A 12285-nucleotide genomic window follows, 5' to 3' on the forward strand; every position below is an offset into this window, starting at 1 on the left:
AAGTTTCAACTTTTAGAAAATTAGATAAAAATATAAGCCAAAGCCTTGAGTTCTTAAGGATTAAGTTCCGGGAAATACAGAACATATTTCATTTTTATGCACTGCAAACTCTCTAGTGCCTACCTATGTTTATCTTTTATACCAAATTCAAGGAAAATATTTAACATAAATGGTGTATAACTGAGTTCTTTTAGCTTATCTTGCAACAGCAATCCTTCTGGATGCTGTCTACAAGCAAGGGCATAATTATAACTTTCTTCATTTAATTCATAAACATTATTCAGTGCCTATTACATGCAAAGAGTAATTTGAGCCCGTTTTACCTGCAAGAAAAGTATGTTTTGGAAACTTTATTCAAGAATGGAAAAATACAAGGAGCCTACAATAGGATTTTATGTTTTACCTTCCTTCCTTTGAGAAGCTCAAAGAGAAGAAAACATAAAATCCTTTTATTGATGGGCTGAAATAAGAGTACACACCCTGAATAAGTTTTATTACATGTAAAAATGTATGAAAATTGTCTAAATACATGGGCAATGAATACAGAAAAGACGTGATAAAAATGTACTGATGATCTGTATACCACATGTTGTTGTTGTTCAGTTGCTAAGGCATGTTTGATTCTTTTGCAACGCTATGGATTGCAGGCCACCAGGTTCCCCTGACCATGGGCTTTTCCAGGCAAGAATACTGGAGTAGGTGGCCATTTCCTCCTCCAGAGGATCTTCCCAACCCAGGGACTGAACCTCTCTCCTTCATTGGCAGGCAGATTCTTTACCGCTGAACCACATGGGACGCCCAGAATATATATGTACATAAATAGACAGTGCTATTGTTGAATTGTGTTCCCCGGAAAGATACATTCAAATCTTAATACTCAACACCTATGAATGTGACCTTATTTTGGAAATTGTTAATCAAATTAAGATCAAGTCATGCTGAATCCAACATGAGTGTATCCTTACAATAAGAGAAGAGACACAGACACACAGGGAGAAAACCATGTGATGAGGGAGGCAGAGATTGGAGTGATGAGTTTATAAACCAGTAAATGCCAAGGAACATCACCATCACAGAAGCTAAGAAAAAGGCATAGAGCAGATTCTCCCCAATGCCATCAAAACAGCATGCCCCTGTGGACAATTCGACTTCAGACTTCTTGTGTCAAGGATTGCGAGATAATACATTTTTGTTAATTTAAACCACCCAGTTTGTGGTATCTCTTACAGAAATGTTAACAGAGAACCAAACTGCCTATTCACTTTTATCTTTCTAGTGAAATATCAAATCAGTTTCTCAGATTAAATAAATACCTGATCAATGTATATATAAAAGATATTTAATACAAATGAGAAAATTCATCAAATCATTCTGCCTTGCACATGAGATATTTCTCCAAATAACAGTGGTTGATAAGAAGTCAAAATTTTAGGGCAGGCAGTGATTCCATGAATATCCAAGTAAACTTTCTTAAAAATTTTGGAATATACATAGTTTTCATGAGGCTAAAATGTTAACATCAATTTTTTAAAAAATATTTTTTAATGATTATTTTTGGATAAACTATATTTTACATGTTTAAAAATAAACTTTAAAATTGCTCATTGGGAAACTTCAATGTGAATAAAATTTACTAGCAGTACAACAAACATGATGCAAAAGAAATTTGGCATGAGTATAATGGATAAATTCATTATTGTTTTTGCAAGAGTTCAGTTTACTACTAAAAGGAAACCTGTTTACATTCATTTTGCAAAAAGTAGAAAAACTGCATCACCTACTTATTGAATTATACAAGTGTTAGGCAGCTAAGCTATTTACTTACATTATCAGTCCCATTTAACCCTTATAATTATTATTATCAAATTTAAAGATGTACAAATTGAGGGACAAAGACAATCAATAATCTGCCCAAGTTAACACAGTTGGTGGGGGTGGCACAGTTGTGGTTAGTCAATCTGTCCTAGGAATTTGTGTTCTTGAATAGCAAGCTTGTAAGTCATACCCACTATGTTCTAACTGCCTTTCTAACTACTAAATTTTTTTATAAAACATAATTTGCAAATAAACCTTAAAATATGTGAAATGAGTCAGCCCTTTTGATTAGAATTATAAATATCTGTGGCTTATTAGTGACACGGTCATAAATAGAATGCAATTCAAAGAGAAAAAAGAGCTGGTTTTTAATATAATGTGGAAGAAAGATAAATTACAGCTATAAGGCATAGATATGATGCCGTGATTAAAGAATAACTGAAGACCAAAATAAGATATGACATGTGGGTAAGTTAAAAAAGGAAATATCAGAGAAAGAAACCCAACAACAGGTTGCTTATATGGAAGCACTGTTTATGGGAACTATTTTCATTAATTGAGCAATGGGTCAATTTGAAATATTTTCTTAAATAGGTAAATTATATCTACCAAATTAAGAGAAGATTTACATCATGATTAAAATGTAATTCTGAGAAAAGAATTTTTAGAAACAGTCACTGAATAAAAGGGTAAAGAAATATCTCCCTAACTCCTGACAGCTGCTATATTATATTGGTTTATTGAAGGAAGCAATGAAATCTATTTCTTTGAAGATCCTTAAAAAGAGAAGGCATACATTATTAGCAGTTCAGAAAGGTTTAGGTGTCTCTCTGCCAGAAGGCAACCAGCGGATAATCACTTATGGTTCTATAAAGCCTAGTGACTGCATAATAATGCTATTCTTATAACTATGAGGAAAGGGCAACACAACTGCTTTTTCTTTTCTTTGGTGATCAGGATTTGCTATCCAAAAAGTTGCAGAATAATTTGAATGTAATTAGATGAAATTTTCCCCAGCAGAAAAGCAAAAATTAATTTTGACTCTAGTTACTGAAAGAAAACTCAGAAGCTCCACACTGGGCTTTTTAAACATTTATGGTCTCCTTCACTTAGAAAGCAGTCCTTTATGTTCAACTTAAAAAGCAAACTCATTTGCTGGATGACCTTAGGCCTATGAGTTGAATTAACGGTAAATTAAAAATTCTGAACATCTCTACAGTTTCTTTGTTTGTATAAAATGCTTGGAGAAATTCAATTTTACTGCATTCTACTCAAGTTTTTATGAGTTTACCTTTATTTCATTTCATATTATTTACATAATCCTTTATTTTTCATGAAAGTGGAGAAGACAGATTCCTTATATTTATTATTTTTTTCTTTATAATGCAGTCAATTTCTTTCCAAGCAAATCCCCTTTAGAGGGTAATGCAATTAATTTCAGTTTTGAAGAAGGAACTGTGGTCTACAATTCTTGGTCTGCTATTTTTGCAGGAGCAATAAGAGCTGTTGTGAAAGCAATGAAAGTTCAATGGGATCTTGGGATGGATGATTCTCACAAAATATAAAGCTGCTAGGGACGTAAAATCACTGCAGATGGTGACTATAGCTATAAAATTAAAAGATGCTTATTCCTTGAAAGAAAAGCTATGACAAACCTAGCCAGTATTTTAAAAAGCAAAGACATTACCTCTCTAACAAAGGTCCGTATAGTCAAAGCTATGGTTTCTCCAGCAATCATGTACGGATGTTAGAGTTGGATGGTCAAGAAGGCTGAATGCCAAAGAATTGATGCTTTTGAACCATGGTGTTGGAGAGGACTCTTGAGAGTCCTTTGGACTGCAAGGAGATCAAATCAGTCCATCCTAAAGGAAATCAACTCTGAATATTCATTGGAAGGACTGATGCTGAAGCTGAAGCTCCAATACTTTGGTTACCTGATTTGAAGAGCCAACACATTAGAAAAGACCCTAATGCTTGGAAAAATTGAAGGCAGGAGGAGAAGGGGAAGACAGAGGACAAGATGGCTAGATGGCATCACAGACTCAATGGACATGAGTTTGAGCAAGCTCTGGGAGATGGTGAAGGAGAGGGAAGCCTTGTGTGCTGCAGTCCACTGGGTCACAAAGAGTCAGACACGACTGAGTGACTGAACAACAACAGGGATGTAAAGGGATGACATCCCAAGATTTTAGAGCACTTTAGAATAGTTGTTTAAAATAACCAGGAAATGCAAAAATTTCAAAAATTATATATGGTATAAAATGAAAGTGAAGTGTCTCAGTTGTGTCTGACTCTTTGCGACCCCACGGACTGTAGCCTACCAGGCTTCTCAGTCCATGGGATTTTCCAGGCAAGAGTACTGGAGTGGGTTGCCATTTCCTTCTCCAAGGGATCTTCCTGACCCGGGTCGGGATCAAACCCGGGTCTCCCGCATTGCAAGCAGACGTTTTATCCTCTGAGCCACCAGGGAAGCCCTCTATATGGTATAGATACTTAGAAAATAATTCTAACTTCATGAATAACTTTAGTATTTGTAGTTATATATGTGTCCAAGAGAGATGTAAAGAGCCCTGTTTTTAAACTTGGGTACTTAATTGCTATTATTTAATTGTTTTTATATTTAGGGATATAATGACTCCTATATACTATATAGTACTCCAGGTTAGGGTAAAAGCAGCTTACAATAATTTTATACATGAAATAGTGCTCACGGGAAAAAACAGGAAGGGATAAGTAGTTATGATAGAAAAAGTATTAAAAATACATTTTATTTTTTCTAAAACATAATTATATTTGTTTTTATATACTTAATAATACAAAACTCATAGCACATATATTTCATTACTTGCCTCCAAAAAATTGTTGACATCCTCTGTGGCCATCTGTCAAGGTAGTCATTCCTTTATGTTTGATCAAATTAGAGGAGGATTACACTTCTATGGATCGATGAAGGAAAATATTCCGTGTTCTTGTCTTCTGGTGTTTATTTCCCTGGTCCTGTTAAAAGGAAAATAAGCATAAATTTTGGACAGATATCCAGTTATTCTACATTTTTTTAGATTTATATTTAAGAACATTTTGTGATTCTTAATTAGGTCTCATTAAGAATCACAGAGTTTTAGTCTTACACATAGGATTTGCTAAATATATAACTCCAGCTAAGAAAGAGCTATATCAGATGACTCAATCCTCATATCTTTCAGGATAGGAAACTGAAATCCAGACAGGTTAAACAACTCAACCATTTTTACAATCAAATGGTGGCAGGGCCAACACAAGAAACCAATTCTTATCATTTCAAGTTTAGGGCTCTTTCCTCTAGTTGTCTCCCAGTAGGCAGAACAAAAAACTCTCTGGAAGAGGGAAGAAGATAGGGAATAGTATTATTATCATGACCAAGCTAAGTTTCTCAGCCCTAATAATGAGAGAAAAATCTAGAAAGAAAAAACATCATAGTTAAATAATATTTAGGTTATTAATTCAAGTACAGCATGTACTTAATGGATATCTATTTTAAAATTAAAGTACAATCAAGATTATTTGGTTTAAAATGACCAGTTACCATTTAATTTCTCAGTTTCATCTAGTTATGATCATTTATTTTTTCTCATCTTTGGTACTATAGCAATCTATTATCCACAGAGCAAAAGAGGGTCCTTTTTATTATCTACAGTGCAACATATCAATATTTTTAAAAAGAAAATTGGACTTTAGACACTCTTAGTCAAAATCCTTCAAAGATACCCTAGAGCATCCATGATAAAATCCAAAGGATTACATTGCCTTAAATGATTGGGCACCCTCTGATACCTATCCTAACATACTTCTCCTTGCCGGGCGTCCAAATCCTAGTTTATAAATATGCTAATGGCACCCCACTCCAGTACTCTTGCCTGGAAAATCCCATGGATGGAGGAGCCTGGGGGGCTACAGTCCATGGGGTCGCTAAGAGTCAGACACGACTGAGCGACTTCACTTTCACTTTTCACTTTCAGGCATTGGAGAAGGAAATGGCAACCCACTCCAGTGTTCTTGCCTGGAGAATCCCAGGGATGGGGGAGCCTGGTGGGCTGCCGTCTATGAGGTCGCACAGAGTCGGACATGACTGAAGCGACTTAGCAGCAGCAGCAAGCACACTTTCAGTTTAGGTCTTTGACCCTGGTCCTTCCTCAGACTGGAACACTTCTCCACACAGCCACATGCCTGTTCCCAATGTCTGAAATATTCTTTTCTCTGACAGCAACACCACGTTTCAAGAATTTACTCAAACGTCACCACCCAGAGAGGTTTTCTTTTATTACTAGCTAAACAACTTTTCCACCCTCCATCACTCACCCCTCTCCCTACTGACCCTCATTTTCTATACCATACATGCTTCAGTTCCAGGCAGAGTACTTTCTAGATATTATACAACCCAACATAATCCCTAAGGGACCAGATAGGTCTTGTAATTAAGTATTGAGTTTTTATAGGTAATATAGTAAATGTACTATAATTATGCACCCTCTCTCCCGACTCTGCTGCTGCTGCTGAGTCGCTTCAGTTGTGTCCGACTCTGTGTGACCCCATAGACAGTAGCCCACCAGGCTCCCCCGTCCCTGGGATTCTCCAGGCAAGAACACTGGAGTGGGTTGCCATTTCCTTCTCCAATGCATGAAAGTGAGAAGTGAAAGTGAAGTCGCTCAGTCGTGTCCGACTCTTAGCGACCCTATGGACTGCAGCCCACCAGGCTCCTCCATCCATGGGATTTTCCAGGCAAGAGTACTGGAGTGGGGTGCCATTGCCTTTTCCCTTCCAACTCTGAGCACTCTGAAATAAAATGTCAATATCTTTAAAAGCAAAACATATATTCTAAGTGATATTTATAAAAAGGCAACAAATAGTTCTTATCAGTTTTACTACTAAACAAGTTAATATTAGGTCAGGTTTTATCTTTATATGAGTTGCAAAAACTTTGTATCAGAGCTTTTGGATTTTAGAATTGCAGGTAAAGAATTGTGGAATATAATATATATTTATTTATTTATTGCCTGTCTCCTTTAAGTAATGTAAGCTTACAATACCAATTTTTTTTTCGTGCTGCATGCCCAGTGGCTAACAGATAAGTACTCAAAAATATTAGATGAAAGGGTAAGTAATCCTCTGTAAAGATTAGTTTTTATTCTTAACATTATAAATAAATCCTATTCTATAATAATAATATTCTTCTCAATCGAAGGAAAAGTTGAAAAAATTATTTTGAAAGACTCTTAAAATGATTTCTTCTTGTATAGTTCATTGAAAGAAAAAAATATGATAACATTTAGATAAAACTACAGGAAACAACACCTGAGCTCAATAGAATTCCAGAAATCTAGGTGCTTCCTTGTGTTCCCATTTTCTATTTAACTACTTATCTATTTATCACTTAACCATTCATCTTCCATCTATCTACCTTTTTCTCTTTGATTTAGATATTTCACCATTCTTGACCCAACACATTATCTCTAAAATGAGAGGGCAGAACTCAATCTTTAGTAGTTCCACGATTTTACTAACAGTTAAATAACTGAGGCAGTAATCATTCTGACTATCCCAGAAGTTGACTGGCTCGTCTCAAAGACATATAATCTTGTTTATCTAACCTACAATTAAAAAACAGAAACTAGTTTTTACTTAAATTTAAGCATGTATGTTTAACTCAAATGAAGTGACACACTTGTCAAATAACCACTTTATGTCACAGATACAGAATACTCAACTTTTGTGTAAGTTTCCGCTGAAGAGTATGCCTAATAATAACAAATATTTATTTAGCATTTACTGTGTACCAGGTATTATTCTAAGTTCTTACAGTATATTATTAAACTTAAAACATCTGTACTAGCTAGATACCAATATCAACCCCCTGTGGTAGCCTGGTTTACTCCTCCCTTTCCCCACCATATGACCATAGGAGGTGCATATATACCTCTCTGCTCTTTGAGTTTGGAACTGGCCACATGCCTTGCTTTGACCAAATGGGGTAACAGCAGACAACACACAAGCAGAGCCTTGAAATATGTATGCTTTAGCAACTTGGTTTCTTCCTTGCTATCTTGCCTTAGTCTCTGAGGAAAAAATGTTTCAGGTAGCTACAGGTCCAAGGAAGATGAGACATGAGGCACAGACCCAGATGCATCTTCCACTTGAACCCACATCTGGTTGAGTCCAGTCTGGATCAGACCTACTCCTCTTACCCACAGATTTCTGAGCAAGAACTAAATGCTTATTGTGGCATGCCAGTGAGATTTTCGTGGTGGTTTGTACTATAGCAAAAGCTCACTGATAAACTTCCTCTTTATAGACAGCAAAAATAAGGGTCAGAGATCAATTTGTCCAAACTTTCATAGCCAATAAAGTGGTAGAGCTAGATATGAAGCCATGCAAGTCTAGTTCAAAGGTCTATACTCTTAAGTCTCTATGCTATATTGACACTGCATTAAATTTGCTGTATCATGAGATATTAAGCCATTAATTAATATGGCAGTGGGTGATTTGGCACATTAAAATTCATAATTGTAAATTTATCTGTCAGTGGACAAAGATGTCCTGTAGCTTTCAGTATAATATTTCATTTTGAGACATTAATAGATATAAAATAAATGTACTTTCTGAAGTCAGATTAATAAGACTACACATCTCATGATGTAGCTTCTCAAATCACCCTGGCACTGAACAGTGGCTCTCAGTACTGATAGCTCTACTGCGTGATTCTACTCTCTGACTTTGGCTGACCTTTTCAGGCATGCATCAGTGATCCAAGCTGAATTTCTATTTTAGTAGCCTGAAATTTGGATGTGTGAGTGGGAGCCCTCATCAAGTGCTCTACTCTAGGGAAAGATGAAATCCCCAGAGCTACCCTTGTTTCTTTTCTTCCTGCCTGTCAAATGCATGATACTTTAGTATCTTCCCAGGCAAATGCCCTTTTTAAATAAGTTTGCCAAACTGTTTTTCTTGTTGCAACCAAAAGAAATTTAACCAAAATAAAGTTTATAAATCCATTGTTCTTTTTCTTATAACTTAAAAGTGCAGAAGAAGGGCTTATTAAAAAGACTGAATAAAGCTTGCATTTTTTTTTTTATGCTGTTGAAGTAATTTCACAATCATAGTTATGGATTGTGTGCCTGCTGATACAAGTTAAATATTCTTCCATATTTTAAAAACTAGGGCTCATGGACCCTAAAGGATCTGTGGATAGATCTACATTTTATTAAAACTGCAAAAGTAGATTTCCTACATATTTTCCGTATTTAAATACATTTTGTTTATAATGTATTTAATGAGCTTTCTACATTCCTTTTGATAATGAAAAGCAAATTAACATACGGGATTATTTTTGATTCACTCAAATTATTTATGAGACTTAAATCTATTCCAGATATTGTTTTAGATACTGAAGATACAACAGCGATGAAACAAAGTCTCTGCCCTCATAAAGGAATAAGAAAGAATATGAGGGATATAATTTTAAAATTTCATAGCACTATTAGTAATGAATTTGATACATCTATAGAGTAAGGAGATGAGAGTAGCTTAAAAGTGTGAAAGTATAAAGGTAAAATGCCTGTGAAAGTTTATGAGCGATCTTTAATCTATACCTAATCTTCAAGGGGAATACATCGTCATATGTAGGAAATTCTGCAAGAAATCATATGTATGAGTAAACAACAGAGTACAACCATCAACACTGTTGCAACATAAAATGCAATGTTTTATATGCTTTTTACTTTACCAGTGATTTCATATTGACTACCACAATGGAGCCTCTCAGTACTTCTTACAGAGGAGCAGGAAAGAAAATGGAGCCTCAGAAGTTTGAGAAACTTCAGAACTTTGTGCAGTGGTAGAACCAACCATGGGCTTCCCTGGTGGCTCATACAGTAAAGAATCTGCCTGTAGCATAGGAGATCTGGGTTCAATCCTTGGGTTGGGAAGATCCTTTGGAGAAGGGAATGCATACCTACTCCAGTGTTCTTGCCTGGAGAAACCCATGGACAGAGGAGCCTGGTGGGCTACAGTCCATGGGGTCACAAAGACTCAGACATGACTGAGTAACTAAGCTTTGCACACAGCACAGAACCAACTAGGAGGGGCATCTCTGGTGGTTTGGTGGTAAAGAATCCGTCTGTCTATGCAGGAGACACGGGTTCAATCCCTGGGTCAGGGAGATCCCCTGGAGATGAGAACAGCAACCCACTCCAGTATTCTTGCCTGGAGAATCTCTTGCACAGAGAAGCCTGGTGGGCTATCGTCCATGGGGTCACAAAGTAGCTGCTACTGCTACATCACTTCAGTTGTGTCCAACTCTGTGCAACCCCACAGATGGCAGCCCACTAGGCTTCCCATCCCTGGGATTCTCCAGGCAAGAACACTGGAGTGGGTTGCCATTTCATTCTCCAATGCATGAAAGTGAAAAGTGAAAGTGAAGTAGCTAGATGTGACTTAATGACTAAACAACAAGAACCAACTACAGCCTGGTTTCCAAGTTTCCTAGCTTTTGTTTCCATTATTGATGCCTTTGAAGTATGGTGTTGGAGAAGACTCTTGAGAGTCCCTCGGACTGCGAGGAGATCCAACCAGTCCATCCAAAAATCAGTCCTGAATATTCATTGGAAGGACTGATGCTGAAGCTCCAATACTTTGGCCACCTGATGCGAAGAACTGAATCAATGGAAAAGACCCTGATGCTGGGAAAGATTGAAGGTGGGAGGAGAAGGGGACAACGGAGGATGAAATGGTTAGATGGCATCACTGAAGTGATGGACATGAGTTTGAATAGGCTCCGGGAGTTGGTGATGGACAGGGAAGCCTGGCGTGCTGCAGTCCATGGGGTTGCAAAGAGTCGGATGTGACTGAGCAACTGAACTGAACATCATCTTAACAAAAGACAATTAGTTTCACAGCAGGCAGTGTTGAAATTTCCTTTTATTTACTTTTGTGAGCTACTTGTGAAGTGGGACAAAGAAGCAACATTATTGGGGTTACACAGAAGCTGCTGGTAACAAGTTGAACATCTTTTGTCATCAGGCATAAGCTCAAATCACTTTGGGACAGCATGAGAGAACTGGTAGGAGTTGGAGGAGTTTGAGAATGTAATACTATAGCTGATTTTCTCTACCATTAGATTTAACATAGAGCAGAGGCTGGCAAATTTCAGCCAGTGAACAAATCTGGTTGGCCACCTTTTTTGTATGCCCCCTTGCCCCACCCCCAAGCCAAGAATAGTATTTGTATTTTAAACATTTCAAAAAGCGTCACTACAACAAAAATTCACAACACCTGAAAATTATATGGAATTTAAATTTCAGTGTCCATAAATAAAGCAGAAACACCATGCTCATTTATTCATGTATCACCTGTCACTGCTTTCAAAATGCCCCAACAGCAGTTGAGGACCTGCCGGTCAGCCAAGTCTAAAATGTTTACTATCTGGCCTTTAACAGAGTTTGCTGATTCCTGATCTAGAAGGTCAGAGAATTTTCCAAGGAGATCATAATTTTAGAGGCAGTAATAACATCTGTTTACAACTTTAAGAAATTAATAACTGTAGAGTTATTGGAATTAATGGAATGATTTGAGAGCACCTGAAGCATATGAGTCAATGACTATACTAGGGACCTGAGAAGCATGCTTGTATCTTAGCTACTCTGGCAGCTGATCACTTGGATGACCTCCTTTGCCCCATGCTGTTTGTGATTATTACAGAGGTTTAAATTGTTTAACTACTACTCCTACATTTTCAAATTTGCTGTCTCATAGATTGTTGGTTTAAGACAGCAAGTACAAAGAAACTTCTGGTGACATATAATCAATGAGTAAAAACAGTGTGGAAACAGTGACAGATTTTATTTTCTGGGGCTCCAAAATCACTGTGGATGCTGATTGCAGCCATGCAGTTAAGAGACGCTTGCTTCTTGGAAGAAAAGCTATGACAAACTTAGACGGTGTACTGAAAAAGCAGGGATAACACTTTGCTGACAAATTTCCATATAGTTAAAGCTACGGTTTGTATAGTGGTCATGTATGGATGTGAACGTTGGCCCAGAACGAAGGCTGAGCACCGAAGAATTGATGCTTTTTAACTGTGGTGTTGGAGAAGACTCTTGAGAGACCCTTGGACTGCAAGGAGATCAAACCAGTCAATCCGAAAAGAAATCAATCCTGAATATTCACTGGAAGGACTGATGCTGAAGCTGAAGCTCCAACACTTTGGCCACCTGATGTGAAGAGCCAACTCATCAGAAAAAGGCCCCCATGCAGGGAAAAATTGAGGGCAGGAGAGGAAGGGGGGCGACAGAAGATGAATGGTTGGATGGCATCACAGACGTAATGGACATGAATCTGAGCAAACTCTGGGAGATAGTGAAGGACAAGGAAACCTGGTGTGCTGCAGACAATGGGGTCACAAAGAGTTGGACACAACTTAGTGACTGAACAATAACAACAACA

General features: G+C 37.2%; 1 non-coding gene across 1 annotated transcript in view; it reads right to left on the reverse strand.

Moving 5' to 3' along the window:
- Positions 1-4664: 4664 nt before the first annotated feature.
- LOC102414856 overlaps positions 4665-12285 on the reverse strand; it is a 221236-nt gene continuing 213615 nt past the window's right edge. Inside the window, exon 3 of the transcript XR_006640542.1 lies at positions 4665-4812. This is a non-coding gene — a transcript (uncharacterized LOC102414856). The remainder of the gene's footprint in view (positions 4813-12285) is intronic.

Source organism: Bubalus bubalis, chromosome 2 (assembly GCF_019923935.1).
Source record: "Bubalus bubalis isolate 160015118507 breed Murrah chromosome 2, NDDB_SH_1, whole genome shotgun sequence".
NCBI lineage: Eukaryota > Metazoa > Chordata > Mammalia > Artiodactyla > Bovidae > Bubalus > Bubalus bubalis.